Source organism: Excalfactoria chinensis, chromosome 3 (genome assembly GCF_039878825.1).
Source record: "Excalfactoria chinensis isolate bCotChi1 chromosome 3, bCotChi1.hap2, whole genome shotgun sequence".
In the NCBI taxonomy this organism is placed as follows: Eukaryota; Metazoa; Chordata; class Aves; order Galliformes; family Phasianidae; genus Excalfactoria; species Excalfactoria chinensis.
In genome coordinates this window covers 82,136,465-82,160,606 of record NC_092827.1, presented here as the reverse complement: position 1 = coordinate 82,160,606, position 24,142 = coordinate 82,136,465, and the positions used below count along the sequence as shown (strand labels likewise).

General features: G+C 39.0%; 1 long non-coding RNA gene across 2 annotated transcripts in view; it reads left to right on the top strand.

Moving 5' to 3' along the window:
* Positions 1-784: 784 nt before the first annotated feature.
* Positions 785-24,142, top strand: part of LOC140250486 (uncharacterized) — a 34,589-nt gene continuing 11,231 nt past the window's right edge. Inside the window, exons 1-8 of one of the 2 annotated variants that reach the window (XR_011903182.1) lie at positions 785-848; positions 9,218-9,276; positions 11,997-12,070; positions 13,120-13,212; positions 16,250-16,376; positions 17,452-17,509; positions 18,244-18,432; positions 19,654-19,757. This is a non-coding gene — a long non-coding RNA (uncharacterized lncRNA). Of the gene's footprint in view, positions 849-9,217; positions 9,277-11,996; positions 12,071-13,119; positions 13,213-16,249; positions 16,377-17,451; positions 17,510-18,243; positions 18,433-19,653; positions 19,758-24,142 lie in introns of those variants that run through there. The other variant, XR_011903181.1, reaches the window with a different exon arrangement.

The window sequence follows — 24,142 nt, the reverse complement described above, 5'->3', positions numbered from 1 at the left end:
GAAAGTTTCTGAAATAGACTCATCTTGACTAGTTTATTTAATAACTTTAAACAAATCTATCAACTCTATATTGTCAATCCTTCTCAGAATCCACTTTGATCTCTGCATCATCTAGCGTCAGTAAGTACCTCAAATGAATTGTCACAGCCTTTGCCTGGGTGGTTCTTAGGACCACTGCATTTAAAGTTGTACATGAGTATCAAAGTTATATGTTTGTTGTGGGGAGGTGGGAAATAAGGAGGTGTACGGTGGAATGATACAAAGATGGTAACAGATATTCAAATGTTAGTTATAGGGAAAACTCAACAGTATGGATGCCTTCAATGGGAAATGCTGAGGCAATCTCCACCAGGGAGCAATCTCCAAGAGATGCTGCCTTAGTGGTGGTCAGTCCTTAAATGAGGTCTAGAGGATGTGGAGTCAAGCTCCATCCCTTCCGGGAGCACAGCTAAATTACTCTCACCTGTGCTCCCACAGCTGACCCAACAGTTGCCTCAGCTGATTAATCAGAGGTTCAGGCTGTGATTACCAATTTCCCAGACAGGAGGGAATTCAAATTATTATATATTTTCATACTACTGTTAAATTCTTGTCTCAGTCAAGTTAACATCAAAACTAGGCCTTTGCTAGGAGATGAATCAATCCTGAAGTTATTTCATTATTGCTTGCACCTGTGACCAACTGTAATTTCTCTAAGAGTGAATACATTGAAAAATTTCTTGTCTCCAGGTGGATCCTCTCTGTGACTTTAAAGCACCTTGGCTCAGTTGGAAGTACTGCTGCCCAAAGCCAGTTGTAAGTGTGAGGCCAAAAGACGTGGATGCCAGTCAGAAGCAGGGACCCAGCAGGTTGGTCTGTATTCTTTATCTACTGCCATGCACATATTTGCACGAGGTTTGGTTCTCATGGGTTTTAAACAAATAGAGGGAGGGAGAAGCCCTTTTCATACCAAACACGGGCAGCAGAACAGCACCCACTAACGAAGGAAACATAATGTAGAGCAGAATTTGCTGTCTGTGGGTTTAACAGCTGCTTTGGGAAATGGCTGTGATTTTACAAGCCAGCTCTACTGCACCAGACGAAACTGCCCTTGGTGGTCTCTGCTTTGTGTGGCGTTTTACAGCTATTGAATTTCCTTGGTTACTTTTAGCATGCTATGCCAGTGAAACTCAGGGGTGATGCTGCAAGGCAGTATAGGGTGCATCATCTTTGGCAGTATTCAAGGCCAGATTGGATCAAGGTTTAGTATCCTATCAAGTGGGTGGTGTTCCTGTTCTATGATTCTGTAGGTATCAAGCTGGGAAGAAAGGACAAGGTGATAAGATAGTATGGGATACCTGTTACCGAAAGGAGACAACTGCAGAAGTGTCCAATAGGGGTAAGATCCTATAGGAAGATTCTTAACATTGTCTTCTCTGTTACCTACAGTCCATCAAGAAAACAGATGTCTAATCACTTTGCAGTATTAATGCTACCCTAGGTAAAAATTGACCATTACCTATCTTTGCTCAAAGTGCAGATATTTGTGAAATGTTATTAAAGGAACTAAATGGCAGAGAGCTAATTGATAGAGGTCAAAAAGGTAGTCGCGAAGAGAAAAAAGATGGAAAAATAATTGTGGGCAGAAGTGGAAGAGAAAATAAAATGATTAAAAGCAAAAATAGGAGATGGAAAGATGGAAAGTAATCTAAAGACAGGAGACAGAAAAATGTAGGAGAGGAACAAGAGGCACTGTTATTTAATTAACATATGTTGTTACCTTATTTTGGAGGTAAGTAAATGCACAGAATCACAGAACTGTAGGGTTTGGAAGGGACCTCCAGAGATTATCAAGTCCAATCCCGCTGCCAAAGCAGGTTCCCTACACCAGGTCACACACTGCATGGGGCAGTCATGCCAGTTACAGCTACAGGATTGGAAAATAAAGGCAAAGTCATACTTTCCTCTGATTTACAACATTCTTCTCGGCTTCTTAGCCTTTTCTTTTATAAGAGATGAACATACTGAGTACCAGAAGGAAACATTTAAAACACCAAATGTGTTTCTGAAAGTGAAATGGAGATATTAGAGTCAACCCCTACTGAGAAAGCCCACATCAACAACAGCAGGCAAAGTGTGTGTACTGACATCTCCAAATCATTCTGTGCTTCTAAACTCCTTTTCCAGCACTTGCAGAGTCTACCCTTGTTATGGTATATCTATTGTTATTTGTTACATTTTTTTATGGTACGTATTTTATAGAATAGATGGCCAGATGGCATTGTCAGGTGTTATGCTGCTTTGTATGGCTGCAGAAGTTTATAAGCAATTCTAGTACTTGACACTCTGTGGAGAGTCTCATCTCTGCAGTGATGCCAGGGGTGAATCTAAGCCAGACAATGGTCTACCGGGTGCAGGCAATTCATCACAAAAGAGACTCTCTTAATTTTTAAGCCCAAGTTTGTCATGGAAGAGGTCTAGTGTTGCAGTCACTGCTTCACAATGTTTTTGTAAGCAGTTTTAATGAGTACCATTTTAAAACATGAATTGCAATCTTTTCAGTGAATGTGAGTAGGTGAGCAATGTTTTGTGCTGAAATTAATTGTGATTTGTCTCTTGACTTGGAGTGGTGAGGAGAGGTGGTGGGTCTGTCACTCATTGTTTTCACTGGTGCAGACAGGGCAGACAGTCTTCCACTGAGCCATGGGGTCACTCATGCAACTAAAGGCTGGGCTAAGCCATGGACCTCTTTTGCTAAGCAGCAGTTATCCTTGACTTGCAAGTGGCAATGGCAAGAAGTTTTTATAGGTCTAAATTAAAAGATCCATTGAGTTAGAAAGCATTTGCCAATTCTGTACATTTTTCCTCAAAGAAGGCTTATTAGACTTGAGTCCATGGGTGTAGTTCCAGGCACTGGCAGTCAGTGGAAGCATCAACACCAGAACCACAAAACTGTGCCTTATATGGGTGGATGAAGTCTCCTGATCTGCAGAGGGGAAATCCATAGGAGATGAAAACCTTTTCTTCTTTGGGCCAAGAGGAAGTCTCCATCCACAGCATTTGGAATATTTCTAATGTGTGACCCAAGCATAACAAAGGTGTGAAAGCTAAAAATGGGAAACACCTACCACAGCTCCAACAGCCAAAACAAACAGAAAAGAACTCAGGAGTTATGGCTTTCAATAGCTTGTTCCTTAGACCTTTTCATATTTCGCTGGCATCCTCACAGACACTGGCCCACGTATATAGCAAACCCCAAAAGGATCTTAAAACTAACCTAGAAAAGAAAAACAAAAGCCTTATGGATGAGAGGCAGCTCCTGGCCCTAAATTCTGTCCTACATTAAAGTGCTTTTCTTTATTGGTGATTTTTTTCTATTTGTTTTATTTGAGAGTGGGATTTAGGTTTTGTTTCATACTTTCCTATTCTTTTGCATATTACCAAACAAAAAGTCAGATTGCTGGTTGTGTTTTATTCTGTAGTCCACTGAGAGAAGCCACAAAAATTAAGTCTTTTTTTGTTTGTTTGTTTGTTTGTTTCTTGTTTTAATGCTAAAAGGGAAAACAACTGAAGAATTAATGTCGGCAATGATCTGGTTTTTCCAGCAGCAGATTTTCCTCTGGTCTTCAGATGGAAAGTCATTATTCACTTTGGTATTAGCCACTACCTTATTTATTTCTTTTCTATGGCAGTTATTATTGAATCAAACTTTGTTTCTAATGCTTGTGGGAGGAGCGGTGGTTTTAGTATTGACTGTAATTATGCATTTAGCCTCAAGCCACTGACACAAACATACGTTTGCTCAGGGGTCACCAGAAAAGTGGTTGAGAGAACCTAAAGATTTCAATTGAAATTTTATTTGCATTCATGTTTGAGATCTCAGAATCTTGTCATATCAGAACAAGTAAAGCCTTCAAATATTGAACAGAAAGTCTTGAGGGGAAAAATCTTTCTTGTGACCTTTGCAAGAAGTTTTGGTCAGGACAGGATTCCTGGGGAGGTGGAGTTCCTCTTATAATTTTAGCATGCCTATTTTAAATCTTGGAACTACTAGCAAAGGAGACAACTTGAGCCTTTTGGTTTTTAATTCAAAATGGTGCAAATTAACTAATTTGGCCTTGTGTTCTCTATAGCAGGAAGTGCTTCAGAAGTCTAGTGTTAACCTAAGCCAGCTAACTTGTGTGACAGCTACAAATTTGTGTTTCTAGGATTCTATCTCAAGTAAATACTTGCTAAGCTTGTGAGCTTGTGCACTTTTTGTAGTGATGTTAGGGTAAAAATATCTACTTTCCTTTTGCCATAAGTATCTTGGAGCTGGATTTTTCTATGATCTCTGTGGAATTTTGTTACCACATTAAATGCCCAGGTTTCAGTAAATCCATACCTGAAGGGTAAGTAAATTAATCCTGAATTTTGCATTTGAAAGTGTATGTGCTTTTCATGGATTTTTGCCAACTAGATTCTAGATTTAAAGAGGCATTGTGATAACCTCAACCACACTGTGGCTAGAACAAACCTCAAAGAACTTGTTTCCCAGAGGCAGTGCTCTTTGAAGTGACATCACTGACAGTTATAGCTACTGTAGGTATTTATGAGGTACAAAATGATAAAGTAAATAGGTATAAAATGTGATTTTAACAGTATAAGTATCACCAGACTGGTTTATATTCTTGCCCTCCAAACATATATTTGCTTAAGTAGTTTTGTTTTCTCTCCATTTTTTTCTTTTTTCCTTTTCTCTCTTTTTTCTCCATGAAACTGCCCTGAAGAAACATAGAAGCAGAGTTTGCCAACTATAACAGAAAACCTGTACAAGTTTGGATGTACATATTTACTATGAATTGAACTTGCAGTATTTAGCCTGTTTACTTGCCAAGTATTTGGAGGAAGAGCTGTGCATTTTCCATGTTGCTTTCAGTGTGCTGCTTTGCTTGTTGGTGATTTATTAATGATGCTCATGATTTATTACTATCATTTTATTAGATTATTTGCAAATCAGTGACAAAGCACTGTGTAGACCATGCCTTGTTAGCCATAAAAGCATTCAAGAAGCCATGAAAATCAGTTAAGCTTGAATCTATTGAACGAAAGAGCATAGTGCTGTCTATTGATCAGTAGCCTTTAGGTATTTAATGAATAGTAGTACTTTGGACACCGTCAGATAGTGTTTTCCTTTGGATCTGATAAATTGCACTCTTTTGTATTAGTGGTTTGAGATTTGACACAGAACACTCTTGTATTGGCATTTCTTTCACCTCTATTGCTGTGGTGAACTTACATGACCAAGGCAGATAAATATAGTTAGAAAACCTGGTATTTTGTTTTCCAGTACTGTTTTAGACACTGAGTTAACACCATTCTGATTTTAGATAAGGCAGAAAACTGAGATACTGCAAATAGTTTGCAGAATACTTTTAGAGGTAGTATGCCAAATGTGCATATATGTATGTTACATGTGCAGTCTTTCTTATTATGTGAATAACTCGCATATTGATTTGGACTGCAGTTATCTAATTTCTTTATTAGTAGGGAAATTATTCTCAATTTATTACTAAATAGGCAAGATGTATTTAAGTTTATGAACTCCTTTTTGGCTTGATAGGTACTATTTGTTTCTTTTTGCAATATCAGGATTTGATTACTTCCCACTTTGCTGAATTTTCCACCACTTAAAAAACAAAAACAAAAAACCACAGAGCTGGCATTTCCCCTCCCCTCTGCTCCTGTCTCTATAAAATAAAAATAAAATAATTATGTTTGGCTGGTTGTTGTTTTTTTTTGTTTTGTTTTGTTTTTTTCTTTTTACCAGGAAGAATAAGCCCAATCACCTGCCATATTAACAGGATAAGGAGCAATAAACTTCCAGCAGCCCTTTTATTTTTATTTAGTTTTATTTTATTTTGGGGTGATGGGGAGGGGAGGAATGTTAGTTTTCTAACAATTCCTTCAGCTTGCTCAGGTTATCTAAATTTGAATTAGCTCCTCTCAAGTGAACATTATTTCAGCAGTACTATCTATAACCTCTGGGAGATAGCTTAGCTGTAGAGAAGAACAGATCCAAACAAGGGCAAGAAGGCTTGTGAAAGGCTTGGAAAATCAGCCCTACAAGGAGAGGCTGAGGGAACTGTGACTGTTTAGTCTGGGGAAAAGGAGGCTGAGGGGAGACCTTATTGCTCTCTTCCAGTATTTGAAAGGTGCTTATGGCAAGAGTGGGGTTGGTCTCTTCTCACTGGTGACAGGTGACAGAACAAGGGGAAATGGCCTCAAGTTGTGCCAGAGTAAGTTTAGGTTGGATACCAGATACCAGGAAAAACTTTAGAGAAAGGTTGTTAAGCACTGGAATAGGCTCCCCAAGGAGGTGGTTGAGTCACCATCCCTGGATGTGTTTAAAAACTGTTTGGATGTGGTGCTCAGGGACATGATTTAGCAGACAGTTCTTAGAGTTAGGGTAGTATGGTTAGGTCATGGTTGGACTCAATTGTCTTTAAGGTCAACTTGAGTGATTCTATGATTCTATACCAGTGATAGCATCTTGCATGTCAGTAGTGCCCCAATATGTCAAGTACATTAAATGTTTTCTTAAATTCAGTTCAAAGACGATTTGGAAGCTCTTGCAGTTAGAGGCAAAATCCAGGGACACATCTAACACTGAGAGCAAGAATGAGAGTTTGATGCAGTGTTTTTTGCCTTTTGAATGCACAAGTCTTCTGTCTCCTTAAAACTGCAACATTGTTCTGAAGGCTGAGAGCTGAATTCATAAGTGCCAGAGTAAGCAGACGTCTTTCTCAGTCTGGAAAGGCTGGGGGACAAGGGAAATGAGGTATTTATGAGCCTTTATTTGAAGCTACTATTTTTCCAGGCTCTCTGGAACGTGTGTTTTGAGGCTGGCTCTGTAGACCCTCGATGTGTGTTTCTTCCAGCACAAATTTCTCAGTGGGTCAAGCAGTAGTGGCAATTTCAGCTCACAAATTAAAAAACTGTTTGCTGAGGTAGATGAACTGTGACTTATCTGTTGGTTTAACTTCTAATTTCAGGACAGAGGGCCTGCAATTAATATTCTGACCCTTTCACTCTTTTCAGTTACTTCTGTAAGAGTTAATATAATCAGTTCCCTTCTTAATCTGTTAGCCGATTCAAAGGCTTTCTTGGCAACACTGTAACACAGTGACCACCTAAATAGTAAATGAAAACATGGCTAAAAAAAACAAAAAAAGTCAAAGCTTGAGAACATCTGCAGTATATTAAGAAAGGTTTTGGAGCTCTAACATATGACCTAAGTGCCCAGCATCCTCACAGAATGGCTTTTACTGCAGCCTGGCTTTGCTCTGCTCTTTCTCAGAATTGGCTTAAAGGGCAAGTAGCATCCAATGACCACATTAATTGACCCGATGGAAAGGATATAAGATGCGTAAGTGTTTACCATCTCAAATCACTATTCTGTGTGTACGTTTTATATAAAATATAAGTCTAGACCAATGCTTAGCTTGTTTAATAAATGTTTCCTATGTCACAAAGGTAATAGTGAAGTTACAGAGTTACAGAAGCCTGTCTGAATGGAAAATGTATAGCTACAAAATATTTTGTGGTTAATGTAAATAATATTTGATGACTGTGTAGCAAGCAACTGTGATAAAAGTTTCCTCTGCTTGATGTCATCATCAAATGCCAAGCCAAATCAGAATCCCAGCACTTTGAATTTAATTCCATGATATGGACCATTTCCCATAGGCTATACTGAAATACTGTCAACACCCAGATGAGTCAAATTAAAGGGAAAAAAAAAAAAGAAAAAAAAAAAAGAAAAAAAAAAAAAAAAAAAAGCTCCTCTAAATAATGTTTTGATTCCTGTTATAACTTGCTGTAGAAACCAGATAAACTCAACTGAAATTTTAGTCAGAAAAGTCTTTTGGTAATGTGCTTCCAGTCATCTAGATCCTGCCCAATTTTCTGTCTGTCTGTGTCTGTACTCATAAATCCTTAGCTACCCAGAAGAATCTCATCTCAATCACGGTTTCAAAGAAAATTGTGTGTATGCAGTCTCTATTATATATGTCATACTGTTCTATCTATTATTTAAAGACTTGGTTCATCTGTGCTGCCCACAGGCAATGAGGGACGGATATTTTTCTGTCCCTTTTGAGAAAAATCCTTCTCTGTGTTATTTCCTACTCAGGAAATAATAAAGCAAAGCAAAACAAAAAACATAAACCAAGCTGATATCAGACAAATATAATATTTTTTATTAATGTACTAATTATAGGGGCTGAAAAGAAGGGTGTTTAGTGTGTACTGCATGACTATTATTAAAGAATTAAAATTTAGGTAGTCTTTCCTGAGAACCAATAAGATGCACTGTGTATTTTGTGATATGTATCTTTACTTGGGGTCTGGTTTAGGTAGAATAGAACCAGGCTAACTGCTTACTGACTGCTCAGTATTGCCTGAGAGAGACATTAGCATTCACCTAGATTGCAGCGTCTGATGTAGTTAGCCTGTTCCTTAGCACCCAAAATCCTTCCCTGGGGCTAGCCTAAGCAAAACTTTCCTAAGCTGCTTAGTCCTGCTGTCCATGTTACTCCATGTGCCTCATCTATACTAGTTTTTGTTCAGGTGTCTAAGGGCTTTTTCTTGGAAACCAGTGATGGGGAAGTAGTGAATATGAATTCTCAGAAGGACTTTGGTAGACTGCCAGTGCTTTAACATCTATTGATTAACTTTTTCTTTTTTTAATAATAGAAATAAATAATAATGGCTTTGTTGTTATTGTTTGATTGCAGTAGTATTGCAAAGTGAAAGTATAATCTGGATTCTAACCTCCATCTCGCCAGGACTAGACTAAAGGGAATACTTTCACCATCGATACAGTGAAAATCTCTCAGCACCAACTTAATTTGGTTAAGAAAAGAGGATAAAAACATGAATAGGGCTGATTTCCTTAAGCAGTTTAACACACTGCTGATCACAGAAGTTTTAGGGAAAGAAGATAAAGCCAACCAATATTCAAGTAGGCAGCAAACCCGCCTTTGTGAAATGAGATTTTCTTTGTATAACACTGAGGAATAATTCCTTCCATAAAACATATAAAAGAGACATGAGACTACAAGGGGACCTCCTGAATCTTTGAATCCAAACATTGCTATTGTATGACTACATTAGTAAAAACAACGTTAATAATGTAATTTGTGTATATTCTGCATGTGTCAATGAAATTTTCATCTTAAAATTATCTTTGTTCTAGTTGTGCTCTGCTCCAGGATCCAGCCTTACTGAAGGTTAGCTGCAGTCATATAATTACAGGTACTTACTCAGCTTGTCACACTGAGTAGTTTTAATGTATTTTATATGTTTTTCAGTATAGATTAAAAAAATAACAAACAGCAGTGTCATGACACAAACTATTTTGTCCTTTAGGAAGGAAGTTTACATTAGAGAAGGCAGTACAATCTTCAGGCATCCCTGCCGCTATTTTTGGTAAAAACATTTTTATTGGAAAATAAAACTGAAAAATATAATTAGGGTTGGGATTTGTTTACTTTTGGCTTGTTTGTTTGTTTGGGTTTTGTTTTGCTTTGTTTCCTCATAAGTTCCAAAGAGGAATCCAAGTAAGCACAGTAATTTATTTTATAAGAAAACTGTAGGTTATACATTACAAACAACTAAGTAAAACTAACCAGAAAGGCCTGGGATCAAGCAGATGAAAAGTTCATTCCAGATGGAAAAGAGCTCAAGAGTCACTGCTTCCCCAAGTCCAGAATTTTCTGTGAAAATTAGGTTATATTAGTGTAGTCTTGAAAAGGAGGTGAGGCAGAGTTAAGACAGCAGTTTAACTGTGTTTGACAGGCTAAATGGAATACATTTCCTAGCTCCAAATCACTGTGCAGTGCTCTTGTAATGGGTGTTTTGCTCCGAGCATAATGAGAAGAGGGAAAATTATTTCATTTGTCCAGACTATAATCAATCACTTCCAGGAAAAGATCATGATTTTCCAGTAGCCATAGGAGTTGTTAAACATATTAGTTGTAGAAACTACCTTGTGAAAGAAGAAAAAGTCATGAGAAATGAGTAAGATGTGCAAAATTACCCTGTAATTGTATGACCATTCTTAGTCTTTCTTGTGTTTGTGCCTAAATGCATGCTTTTTTCCTTTACTGTCTCTAAACTGCCAATAACTATAAATTCATGCAAGCCATAGAAAGGATGGACAAGTCTCAAAAGAAAAGGGATTTTTCATCTGGCAGAGTGTTCACCCCAAAAGTCGTAAAAGCCTTTCCTGAAACTTTAGGATTGCAAAAGCTTGCTGAGTCTTGCCAAATTTCTTGCTTCTGATGGAAATTCCCTAATGATTCATGTGGTTTCTGGATAGCAATATAAACAAAAGGTTATGGTAATCAAATGTTTAAAAGGATGATAAAAAAAAAAAAAAATACTCTGCACAGCTATAATATCCAAGAACTCGAATGTCTAAATGTGTGTTGTCTCATCTAGTAATGAGAATATTATCGCTCACAAATTTATAGAGCAGGAAAGCTGAATCACAGGAGGGCCAGTCTTGTCCCATTGAAGTTTATGCTAAAATGCCTGGAGAGTTTCCCTGGTGTACAGGATGCAAGAGTGAACCAGGGATAATTAGGATTTCATTGTGCTTGCCTTTGTGTGCTTAAAGTGTAAAGAAATTATGCTTTGTTTTTTTTTTTTTACATGCCTGCTGTACACTCTGAAAAGCGTTTTACTTAGGGAGTTCAAGAACAGATTCAGTTCTGCTGCCTTTCTCTGGAGGCTTGGACAGAGGGGAGGAAAGAAAGGAGCCCCAAATAATCTTCTGGATTCAAAAGAAATGGTCCATGAAGCTAGCAGAGAGGAAGTTAGAGAGTACACTAAGTATTAGCTTCCAGTAGTCATTTGACATCTAGGAATTTCTTACAGGCAGTGTTGTGTCCAAATGCAAACTCTGATGTTTTGCAAAGATTCCTTGGAAGGTCTGCCTGCCCAGCAACAAATTAATATCAGGTAAACATTTATTGAAGCTGCTATGGATAGAGTCTCAGCTGAGGATATACCTACAGGTTACTCTCCTGCCTTGCAGGAATTAGGAAAGTTGTCTGTTTTTTATCATTTTCCTTTCAGTGCCACCTGAATCAGTCTGTTAACTTGGAAAAGAGTGGGTTTGTTAAAATAATAAGCCAGTTCAGAAGGAGATAACAGTAATGTATAGGTTTAGATTATTGGTCTAGATTATCTTAGTGGTCTTTCCGGCCTTAATGATTGTATGATCCTATAGCTACATGTCAACTTTATGGACGTAATTCTTCAGTTTTAATTGGGCACTTTAATTTCACCTAAAAAAAAATAAAAATAATAAGCCAACTGAATTCTTTCAATCCCATTTAATTCCCATCCCTGTGTGCAGCTTCACTTTGTTCCCTGTAACAAAAAGGCTTTTAACGTTGATAAATGGCTGCAAAGATTTTGCTTTTACTTTGTTGCTTTTCTGTTTATTTAACCAAGAGCAGTTCTTTTAGTCCTGACCTCAGTCTTGTCAAAAAGACTGTGTTTGTCAAACTGCTCATGCTCCCATTAACTCCTAGCTTTTTCAATTGTCACACTTGATGAATGGCTCAAATACTGCTAGCATCATTAAAAGCAGGGACACTGAATCCAAATACACACCATAAATAGGAAAATTTCAAGCAAAGAAAACCTTTTATTGCATAAAGGAAATTGCAAGTGATTTAAAAGTAATCTCTTTTAATGCTATCTTTCATATGTGCAGGAGACAAGAAGAAAACCCTCAGGTTTTATGTTTGGTATTATCTCTTTATAGCTAGAGAACACTGGTAGCTTTATAACCATATTTATACTGGGGAGTCTGGTACTGCGTGAAGGAATGATCTTGCTTAGTGTGACTAAAAGTGACAGAGCCATCCCCGCGGTGCTTTGTCATTCCAAAGGGTCTGCATCTACAGTGCAGAGCATGAAGTCTTGCAGCACGGTGCTTACGTGCTGTTTTCTTCCTCCAGACTGACGGAGGCTCCAGGGTCTGCGGTTCTGCGTGCTCTGGCTCAGCCCCAGCGGTGCCCTTAGCTCTACCCACGTGAGTAGGAACCACCGCTGAGCTTCCCTTAATGACCTGCCGGTAACAGCGGTGCAAGCTCAGGCTTGCCAGAATTTGGCAGAGCATAGTTCTCCAGTTACGCTCAAGCTAACATTTCAGTTTATATTGTCTGGTGCCCTTGTCTGCCCTTTGTCGTACTTACAGCACAGGCTATCGAGAGACAGAGTTCAGGATTAGTGCTGGAAAGTTGGGTAATGGCTTCAGCAGAAAGAAGAAATGTTGTTGTTGGGGTGTTGTTTGGATGCTGCTGAAGTCTAGTTAAAGGCCAAGGAACTTGTGGTGGTTTTTCCATTCCTGAGCAAGATAAATTTATTCAGATCAGCATCTATGCAGATAGAATTAAATATACATTTTATAAGTCTATAAAAGTGATACACTTCTAGACTGGTGACATTTGTATAATACTCAGGCTCTAGTCAGAGTTACTATAATTTTTTAATTGTTATACTTATGATTTTGTTTAAAAAAGTGTTGCTCCAAACTGCAGTGTAACTATAGGTGCGTAGAGGTACAGCTTGATTCTAATATTGCTGAGCAGTGTATTTTTCCTGGACAGTGATAGAAGCCATTGCAGTGAGGACAGCAAGCAAATCATTAAAGCAGTTCTGAAATGGCATCAGAAGTAGGTCATCAGCGTTTTTACTTTCCTGAGCTACTATAGATCACAGGGCTCTTTTTCCCTCTGCAGAAGATAGGAGGGATTTATTGACTGCAGTGTTTTACAAAATGCAGAGAAAACAAAGAAACTCCTGGTTGTATCAGAAACTTTAGCATTACCAACTTTTTGCTTTCAGTGAATGTAACTCTCTTCTTGGTTGACTGAGTGCAAACAATGGCAGAAACTGTCTCTCTGCTATTGTTTTTAACTCAAACTTTTGTCAGAAGGACCATGCAGGACATCAGACACTGAGCTTGAGACATCATTACCTTGTTATTGATTTGCTGCATAGCCCAAACATAAGTTTAAAGGTACACTGAGAAGGATTAGTAGTTCATGGATTCATTGCAGTTCATTTTCCCTTTCTCAGATGCCATATGCAACAAAGTGCAGAGATGGACTGTAGACTTCCAGCAAGTTACCACTGCCAAGGAGGGTACAAAGACAGGCAGCTTGCTCCTGGGTGAGTAAGTGTCTGGCTGTTGGTGGATTTGATTGCTAAGGTTCGTATGTATTTAGATTGCAGTGACCTGGTCTTAAAATATGGAAACTTAACACTTTTCACCCAGATAAACCATGAAAATATATTACTTTATTTCATCAGTAATGTTTGTTTCTGCCCTGAGGTGACCCAGGCAACTAATGTTTCTCACCTAGGCCCCTACATATATGTTTCGCATATTAAGTATCTATCTATATATATTTAATCTATAGAGTTCATCGCAGTTCTTTCATTATTCACAGAGAGACATGAGCAAAGTACTTTCGTTAGAACAAATGCTTTTTCTCAGTCTTGACTGTATCCTTATTTCTGTCTGTGCCAGAATTAAATGTGAATCAAGACAAAGTAGATACACTGCAGTCGTTCCCTGCTGAGACTTTCTGCATTTTTAATCATTAGTTGTTGGTGTTACTGTATTTCTGTAACTATTAGGAGTAGTGAAGCCTACAGAGTATGAATTAATTTGATTAACTACATTCAAACTGAATCTATAGGAACTGGCTCTGTACTCAGTACTGATTTCTATGGGACAGGATTGGATTATAACTGTCAGGTTAGCTACACCTCTGAATTAAACAGAACTATGTACAAAGCATAGGTCAGTACTGAGCCTCTAACCTATGCATGCACTCCTACTGAGATCAGTGAGACTAGTGGTTAGGAGAAGATAGATGTGGAGATCTGTAGGCTCAGTTAGTCTCTAATGAAATATATCTGAACCTGGAAAAGTGGGATTGAAGATGTCAGTATCTACTCACTTGTAAGATCAATTAAATAGAGAATTTAGCTCCTAGTTCACTGAAAAGGCATCAGTAAGGTTAAAGCAAAACATAAGGAAAATCTTGTTTGCTCTGCCCCCTCATTTGATATATAAACAATACTGTCAGAAGTTTTGAAGGGAGCCCTGCAGACTTTTCCTGGAAAGCATCGTTGGCAGAAAAAGACTTTTCATCAGAACTCAGCAAAGGAGGGAAGAAAAAAACCCTATAAATCAGCTAGCAAGTTGACCCATGGGCAGCCAAACCAAAGCAGCTTCATTTCCTATGGATTTCTGTCTCCTCATCCTTGTCATCTGCTTTCCAGCTCTCCACTACCAGCCGCCCTGCCGGTCTTTCAGGACCTGGCAGGGAGAGCCACCTGCATGTCCAGGCCAGCACTGTACACCCCATCATGGGCCAGAGAGCGCTGCCAGCGTGTCTTGGCCATGGCTGCAGGGCCGGCCTGCTTTCCTCTCCCTGGAACATGTTATTTGGCTCTTTTGATGTCCCAGGTTTGCACAGGGTTTATAAGGGTCTGCAGGTCATGGAGACATCTATGTCCTTCTGTGAGATTTAGTTAAAACTGAGGGAAAAGAGCAAGCAAATGATAGACAAACATTTGCAGAACACAGTGCTGTTGTAACCTCATTTCCCTAGGGAACTATATACTTTTGTGAGCAGTTGGTATTTTTAGAGATTAGATATTTCAGTTGTTTTTAAAAACAAACAAAAAGATGCTTAGAACAAATGCCAGAGAGATGGCACCATGAGTTCTCCGGGGAAATAACCACAAAGTCATTCCAGATAGCCATATCCCACAAAAGATACATCTCAACCCTATTGGCAATAGCCCATGGGTTATGTAGGCTACATACTGAGGCCCAAAAGCTCCGGATCCCTGAAGCAAGCAAGCCTGCCTGCCGTGTGCAGCCATCCCCAAGACTGCCAGCTCTATGCCACTGAGGCCAACGTGTTTGAAAGATAATTTTAAACAGAACAAGTGAGTCCAAAATAAAAGAAATCAGCAGCTTATCCCTGGGAATGGTGCTGCTGGTGTCAGTGGACACCACTAGGTCACTCCAGCATTTCTGAGCTGGGTATTTCTGTTTTATAATATACAGCAGGTTACTTCTATAATGACGTATTAAAATGCTAAGATTAACTCAACTTCTGCTATTATATCTTCAATGTCCTGCAGCATACTTGGCAAAGTGAGCACCTGCTTTTTGTTTTCTTTACTCTGGTTTGCTAGCTTGCTTGTCACTTTGGTTTTCCCAACAGTGTTTGCCTTGTGCTGGCACCACCCAGAAAGAAATCTTGGGCTGGGAAATAAATGAGGCACAAAGGTAGTGTCAACATAGATAACAATGAGAGGGCTTTAGGTCTGTGGTTTGTAAGGAAAAAAAATAAGAAATTTTGTGTCCTTTGAAAATTTCTAGCTTTCATTAAACAAAATACAAATGAAATGCTTGTATTTTTATTCCAATCCAATAAGCTAGGAGTAGCTTGTTTTGCTCAGTTCTGAAATTCATAAAGATATGACTGAAAAGACTGATTTTTGCTAGCATTAAAATATTAAATCAGGGTCAGAACTTCCGTTTGGGCTCATAACCAATAATGTGTGTGTTTCTAGTTCTCTGGTTTACTTTTGCCTCATGTTCATCACGTGAGAGTCTTGCTTTTCAAAGAATGAATCTTTATTGCTGTGTAGTTTGGACAAATTTAACTAACAAATTACAATGTGAGTAGTTCTTGCTGGTTAGACAGTTCTTGGTATTTATCTTCTAATTTTTCCCTCTTCAATGTACACATTTCTCAAAGCTTGAAAACTTTAGAATGTACTAAAAGTAACATAATAACTTTTTATTATTTTAGAAATGCTAACTTGGACCAAAATGTTGTTCTTCAATTTCTTTTGTCGTTTCTGGACTAAGAAATATTTCTGGCAGTGGTTAAGATATTGCAATTGTCAAACAGTGTCCAGAATTCATAGCAAAGAGTAACCAGTGAAAAATGATAAATAAAATTCTTAGCCAAACTGTGTGATCCACAGCTCTCAATAGTCAACAAAGCTGGAGTTCCCTCATGTTGTACCTCAGAGTGGTAAAACATGGTCTTGTCTGATTGCTGCGTCAATTCTGATATATACATATATATTCTGTATAGATATATGTATTTATCTAGCACTACTTTCTTCTTGTCTTCTTCATCATTGTCCCTTGGACTATGTGAATTTTCAGCCCACCCACCTTGACTGAGCTGCCTGGAAGTTTCTTTGGAGTGAGTTTCTTCTAAGATACCTGCAACTTGCTCCATTTGCTTGAGCATCCTAGAAATGTTGAGAACTTCTTAATCTGCTGTGTTCTGGTAAGCTGTAGTTTTAAAGGTGAACAATCAACTGCTTGTGGGGATGCTTCGGTTGAGTAACTGTGACTCTGTGTTGCTGTTGTTTTGTTTCACTATTTCTAAATGACTTATGGATCAGCTCCTACAAACTATTCAGAGGCATACTCCAAACTAGAGCTTTATTCAGACCTAAGCATAGTTCTCATGGGTTTCACTGATCATCAAATCATTGCTTACTGGGAGTCTAAGTCAATGAGACGTTGAGTGATGCAGAGAACCTGGCTAACCCACAAAAGCTGAGGGTGTCCAATTGTTGTAGTCTGCCCCGTAACTCTCCTAAGAAGTTGAATATAACAGAGTTGGGAATCACTGTGTCTGGGTTCCACTCCAAAGACATTGGATTCTGAACCATCAGAGATCTTTGTTTTTCCCCAAACACAAGCACCCTTCTGACCTCACTAATTTTCTGATAGAAACTAAAAATCTTTTTGTTATAATCAGAGTCAAGTATCAGTTCCAGAAAGCCATTACTATGCATTATAGGCACTTAGGCACATTAGAAAACAAAACAAAACAAGCTATCTACCACTTTCCAGGATTAATGCTATGAAACATTTTATGGGTGGTCCTTAAGAGGACAGAATGCTGCACTAATGTGTGACTGCATGGCAATTAAGCTTAATTAGGGAAGGTTTTGAAAAAGACAGATGAAAGTAAATTATGGGAATGAAAGCAACTGTGCTTTTGGGGACCACGCTCTGTTACATTAGTTCAGTGAAGCATTGCTAATATTGTCACCCGTCTATCACACTTTGACACGCATCCAGAAGTTTGTCAAATCAAGCATTTTTCTCTAGAAGCGGGAATCTCTTAGGAGCACATTCTTCACTTGATCTCTGCTGAACCCGCGGGTTTCTTCAGGAGACAGCAGCGCTTCCATAGTAAGAGGAATAGCTGAGCCTTAATGTGACCATCCGGTTAAGTTTAGCCCTGTTTCTATGTGGAGTAACAGAAATAATGATGTATGTGGATTTTGATTTTCTTATATGTGCTGGAAGAAATTTTTCATAATTTCCTATTTTTAATGCTTCCTTAGATTTACAACTGAGCGGTCAGAGCATCTGATTCTGATTTTCCTCAGTGACAAGACCCCGGTAAGCAAGCTTGGAGCAGCTCTCAAGCTTCATTCTGCACGGTTTGAGAGCGTATCTTCAAACAGGCTCATTCAGAGCAGAGCATTTCTGTGCTTGGAAACAGGCTGTTCTAAAACGAGGTGCCTGTTCCTTCTCCTACAGAATTTTAAGAGAAACAAAATTTAGCATGCTGAAATCCTCAATGAAACTGAATTGTTTTTCTCCTCCTGGGACTAAATGGTTGTTACTATGGACACTATTACAGTTCATATTGTTACATTGGATTTTATTAAATTATGGAAAATAATTAAGTAGAAAAGCAGGAAACAAAGGCTATGCAGTCTTTTTTAGCTCAAATAGTGTCTGGCGTTACTTTCCACCCGGACAGTGGGATGCTTTTTTCCCTAATGAACTTTTCATGTCCGAGATGAAATGCAGATTCTTTGGACGATTTATTAAGAAAAGCACCAGTTTCATGTGAGCAGTTTTCAAACCAACAGGGAATTTATATATGGAAATCATATATGAGTATAGGGAAACACCTCATAAAAAGAATGACTATGTGGTCAGCAGCTGTAATTTATGTGCATTCTTTTTTAATAAAAAAATGTGTGTTCAGACCAATCTTTTTCATTTTTATAGCAGCTCAACACGATAGCTTCAACTGCAGTTGTTTAACCTTCTGACTTTCTTTGTTTTGCTTTTGAAAAAAAAGCAAAACAAAAAGGAAAACTAAAACCAGCACTTCTTTTCAGATACTGGGCTTATTCATGTGTGAAAGGTGCAGTTAGGACACCTCTCTTCACTGAAGAAAGCTGAAGTGAGTGTTGATGGAAATACTGCTGATAAAAGGGTGTATTAAAAATGAAAATTGACAAGAGGATGTTAAGTACAAAAAAGAAGATACTTGGATTTGATGGCTGAGCATGAATGGCTGCATACAGGTAATTGAGATGCATTTCCGTTTGCCATAACTCTGAATGTTAGATATGTGTTTACCTGCATGTACACAGATAGAAAATTTGCAAATGTGTGTCCGTGAATGACCATTCCCTACAGGTTTAATTCTATGGAAAGTACAATTTAAAAAAATCCATTTCTTGCAAGGATGCTGCAGGCAAACCTCTACATGAGATCTCTTAGTTAGCACAAAGTTCTATATATAGAACCACAGAATGCCTTTCTGGAGACAATCCCCTTAGCTGGGGAATGTTCTTCAAATCCCTTGTTTTCCTCTGCATCTGCAACTGGAAAGTGAAGGATCAGCCTAAGAGTTTCTGGTATATGAGGTAATACAGAATACTTGCAGGGAAGCTGGCACCATCTCCTTGGTAGGGTTGTTACAAGCCCTCCGTACATTCATTCTCTCATAGAGATGCTGAGATACTGGGGAAAACCAATGTAGTTAGGCAGTAGTAGGTGAACAAGCCGTTTCCCTGCTAAAAGCCTAAAACCAGTGTTTATTACTTCCTGCTAGGTCGCAGAAACTTCACTCATCTGTCATTTTGATGATAGCCACTCTCTTTTTATCTTCTTAGTATTCATGAAGTGCTGTGCCCTACACCTCCTATAAATTCTTCATTCAAAAAGGTTTCCCAGGGTCTGCAGTGTTGCTGCAGGCATCTTCTACAGCAACTCAGCCTCCACAAGTCCCTGGAACTGGCTCGGGAGGGAATTCTCTGAGATGAATGAATAAGGCTGGGCAAAGACTGGCATTCAGCTTTTGCTCAGTTACTGTCATGAAAAAATCACTTGAATTGGTTCTTTACAGGAACCTACTGAACACAGGGATTTGGCCTTATGTGATTCGAATAATTTCTAAATTCTGTTTTATGCCAGAATGCTGCAATGCTTTTTGTTGGAAGAGCCAGGAAAAAGCAGTTTCTTTACAGCTCGTAGAGACCTGCAGTAGTTACAGCAACTCTCTCTACTTCCCCCATGCACCAGACAAATTCAGGTTTGCATAGTGAGCTGCTGAAAAAGTGCACATGTGGAGCAAACAAGCCCATTATTCCCAGATTTTTCAGACCGCATTTCTGCAAGGGATATTTAATATGTACAGGTGAAGAAACTCAGGCTTGCTGGTTTCCTTGGATTCCTTTCTAACCTGCTCTCATTTCTCTTTTTCCCACCTCCTCCCCTCTTTTGCGGCTTCCTGGCATAAGTGCCCACAGCAAACCACTGTTCGGGATCCAGGAGCTGTACTCCACTGCAGGCCTAGTGCTAACCTCAGTGACAGCTGCCCAAACGCCATGATCACACATTCCCAGCACCCTGCCCTGCCAGCAGTGGTAGGAAACTCCAGTTTATGTTAATAAGGTGTGGAGGGTAGCCAAAATATTTTCTGAATTTTCCGGCTTGAAAGGGTAATGAAGCTACCTCTGTCTCAGTAAGCTGGCATGGGTGCAAGCTAAACAACTGGAAAACGTGTTTTCAATGAAAAATACAGTGTACAAACTCCGCAGGTTTAGAACTTTCACTGTAGGTTGAGGTTTTTCATCTTTCCACTTTTTTTCCAGCCCAGCTACTCTCCTTCACACAGCAAAGCAGTATAGGGGGAGCAGGCTGCTTCTGTAGATTAGTTTCATGCGCTTATTGCCAGTCTGAGAGTTGAACTCAGAAACATTTCTTATTTTATAGAGAAGTAATGAATCGCTTAATGTGAAAGTTAAACCCAAAAACTTATTTCCATAAATTTTGTCCAAAAATCTATGTATTTATTAGCAAAAAAAAACCCTCCACGCTACTGTAAGCATGGTCAAATTCTTTAGGCCTGATTCAAAAAGCTTGCTCTTTTTGTCATTCCTCTCTGACCTCCTCCCTGTTTGCCCTGGGATGAAAAGCAAGCCAAAGATCTGCTGAGAAATGGGCCAAGCCACTGCTGACCTTTGCAAATCCAATGCCTTCAAAGTAAGAGCTAATCGACGTGTTCCCACGCTGTGTGTTGCTGAAACATACGATGCAATTCAAGGAATGAATTCACCATGGTGCAATCTCATTTTGAATCCAGTTTTCTTGCTATGTGTCAGAGGGTGAAGGAGGCAGAGCATGGTAGAGATTATAAACAGCAATCACACATGATAAGTTTCACAAACCTTGTAAGTCTGTCTTTGAAATATTTCTGACTTTGGAGGGGTTCTTCACCTTAGAATTTAAAATGCATCAGCCCCTTCTTTTGTTCACAGAGACATTTTGTCATGATTTAAAAGGAAGATAAGCCAGTGGCTAGTCAGACTGAGAGTTTGTGCTGAATAATCTCCAGCTGGGAAGAAGAGTAGGTCTAGGGTTTATGAGCTGACAAGTAACAAAAGTCTGGGGAGATGTTTGTGCACCAATAGGTGCTATAGGTGAATAGCACAGTGATGCAGGAAGAGCTTTGGAATTTGTATTTTAAATTCATCTCCTCTCTCCTACTTTGTATGTGCAGATTTGGTCTGAGTGCTATTACTGTTCCACAGCAGTGTGAACAGGTCTCCCTGTGGAAAATGTTTTACCAGTTCCACCAGGTACCTCAGGTGTATGTGCAGTATCGGTACAGGAACAGCATATTGGCATTCCTCACCTAGATTTTACAGTCTTTATTTCTACAGGTGCGTGCAGAGCTGCACAGTCTCTTTGTGTCATGGGAGGAGCAGCTGTTTATGTCTCTTGCAAACCCCACATGACTTGAAGGGCTGGGTAACATGGTGCACCCACCCTGGGTATGGCATTGCACTGAAGCCTGTTTACATGCTGCAAGTGGTGTCTGTTTGCATAAAGCCGCTTTTTGTCTGGAGCAAAAGTGAGAGGACTCATTTGTCATTTAGCCACTGTAGGGCATATGTCATAAGTAGTACATCTCAAGCCATTTTGTCGGTGCCCAAGGGAAGGAGTTCTGTAATTCCCAGTGCATGGTTCAGTGTCCCTCTCCTGGAAGAACACCACCTCTCAGGCCGGGAAGCCATGACAAGGCATGGCAGCCAGAAGCCAAGCTGCTCCACATTTGACACCTTACCACAGATCTCCTGGTGTATGGTGTATCCAGCTGTTTTGGTCATACAGTGACACCCGGAGATATTATGACCAATTTATTTCATTATCATCTTTATTGCACAAATGCAATTCCATTAGAGCTGATGTAATGGAGAATCGAGCCCCCAGGCTAATGGTCTAAACTGTACCCTGGGTTTGTAAGCTGAGCTTTCAAATGAAGCTTCAATGCTCTCATTTTCAAGTTGTCCTTAGCAAAGCAAATGAAAATATATCATTGTTCTCAAGTCTGCTGAATGAAGCAAGTCATTCTTTTTTTTTTATTTCCATAACCATGAATAGTAATTTCATCTATTCATGACTAGCTTATAAAAGAGTTTTCTAACTAGCCAGATTTGGAGAACTTTCTCATCAAGTGTTGCAAGAAGAGAATTGTTCGAGTTTTTATTAATCTCTCAATATTTTTGTTATTTTCAGTCTCACAATTAGATTTTCCAGTCTTCCAGATATCAAAGATTTTGGGGAAGAGATTGTATAGACTGGATGGATAACAGCTGTTACCAGATAAATTTAATGGTGGGAAGGGGAGTGGGCTAATTTATGTGCTTTCTACCACCACTGGCACCTTTCACTGTGGCACTCTGTTCTAGTCCTGTGGTGGAGATTATCTTTGCACAGAGGGAGCCCTTATCAACATGGTTACATCTACCTTTAAGATTTGCTGCTGTTTTATAGGTCAGTAACAAATGCCTTTGTGATAGCTCTTGGTCCTGGCCTTCCAGTACCTTAATAAAAAGAAAAGAATGGGGGAGGAGCTCTAACTTTGTTAGTTAAAAGCATTGATAGATTTTAATTTCTGACCTTTTAAAGTCACGCCAACATCAAGCTTCATCTTACTGTACATTGAAAATGTGAAGCTTTTGTGGCTGTAACAGGTGCCTTGTACTGTGAATTCCACAGAAAGAGTTGCGTAGGACTAAAGCAGAGTTTCAGCTTAAATAAATGGCATTTTCTCTGCTTCCCCCTCCCATTTACCTTTGTACTAAAGATTTGTGTGAATCTTTTTTTGTTCCTCAGCTGGAGTAAAATTCCATGTGCTCTTCCTTAGATTACCCACTATTTAGGTAAGGTCCTGGAGAGGAATGATGGTTTATGGTACTGCAAAGTACTAGCTGATACAAACAGGCTGTGTCTCTAATAATGTTATTCTTGCAAACCACTGTGCCAAGAAAAGAAAAAAAACTGATCCCATTTAGATGTAAGTAAAAAGCTGTAGAAATTTGACCTGATTCAAAAAAGTTGCACTACATCTTATTCTTCTCTTCCTTCTTCCTTTTATTATTTGACATGTGTTTTTGTTTTCATATTTGCATGTTGTGGTTTTAAATACCTACATTCACATTCTTAAAAATTCCAGAGAAAAACAGCACTTGCAGTATGTATATTGCCTATGAAAGGTTCCCCGTGACCTGCGAATATTGTAAGATACTCAGTTTGATTAAAGATTGAACAGCTTATTCTGAACACAGTCTCTAAGCAAGTAAAAGAATGAAAGGTTATCAATCAAGAGTAGTCATGTATTCACAAGGGGGAAATAATCCTTGACCAACCTGGTAGCTTTCTATGATCTCATGACTGACTGTGTAACAGGGGAAGAGCAGTGGATGCTGTGTACCTTTACTTCTGCAAGGCTTTTGACACTGTCTCCCACAGCATCCATGTAGGTAAGCTCAGGAAGTGTGAGATAGATAGACAAGTGAATGGTGAGGTTGACTGAGAACTAGCTGACTTGAATGAATATCAGAATCCATTACAGGAGAGGAGTGTATGTAGATCCTCACAGAGTGTATGTAGATCCTCAAATCATTGCAGAAATTGCTTTGATTCTCTGAGAGTTTGAGCTTTTTCTGAAAGCTGGCCCAGAGACACTGAGCATCTCATTTGGGAGGATATCATGGAGTTTTATACTGCAGAAATGGTAGCTGGGCTGCTGTTGGACAATGATCCCTCAGAGAAGGACAGAACAGAAACTATATCCAAAAGCACATCCCTACTGTGATTTTGTTTGATTTTCATTATACTCTAGGCCTTAATTAATTTAAAATGTTTTTTCTTTTGTCTTCTCTCACTCACTGACTGCTGCTTACTATATTTAAAGCAAATGTCTCCAGAAGAGAGAAGGTCTTTCTGAAAGTGCTACTGAGCTTTTGTGCAAAACTCAGATATTTTTTTCTGCATGACCTGTGGAGAAATAAGAGCAGCTCAATACGTTTTTAAGTGAAGTTCTCCAACTTCAGTAAAGATTTAGACTGCAACAAAGATCAAATTACAAAGGCAAACACAAAATCATTAAGGAAGTGGACAGTTTGCAACAGGAGTAGGAGAGTAAGCCCCATTCATCCTCAGGTAATGGCAATTTGCCGCTCAGCTGGTACTGTAAACATAACAAAGAGTTTTTGTCACGGAGAAGAAGTCTGAAAAGGTGTCAGTCTGCAAAACTGAAGGAGCTGGCAGGATTTTTGATGCAGAAACAAACCTGCTAATTGTTTTCCCTTTTGTTCATTTTCTCTCACTACAGTCCAGAGCCAAAATCATTTCAGTAACTTTCAAAGCTGGAAGCTCACCAGGTTCTCAAAATGGGCTCCAGTTCACTCAGGGATGGAAAGATGTTTACTTTTCTTCTTC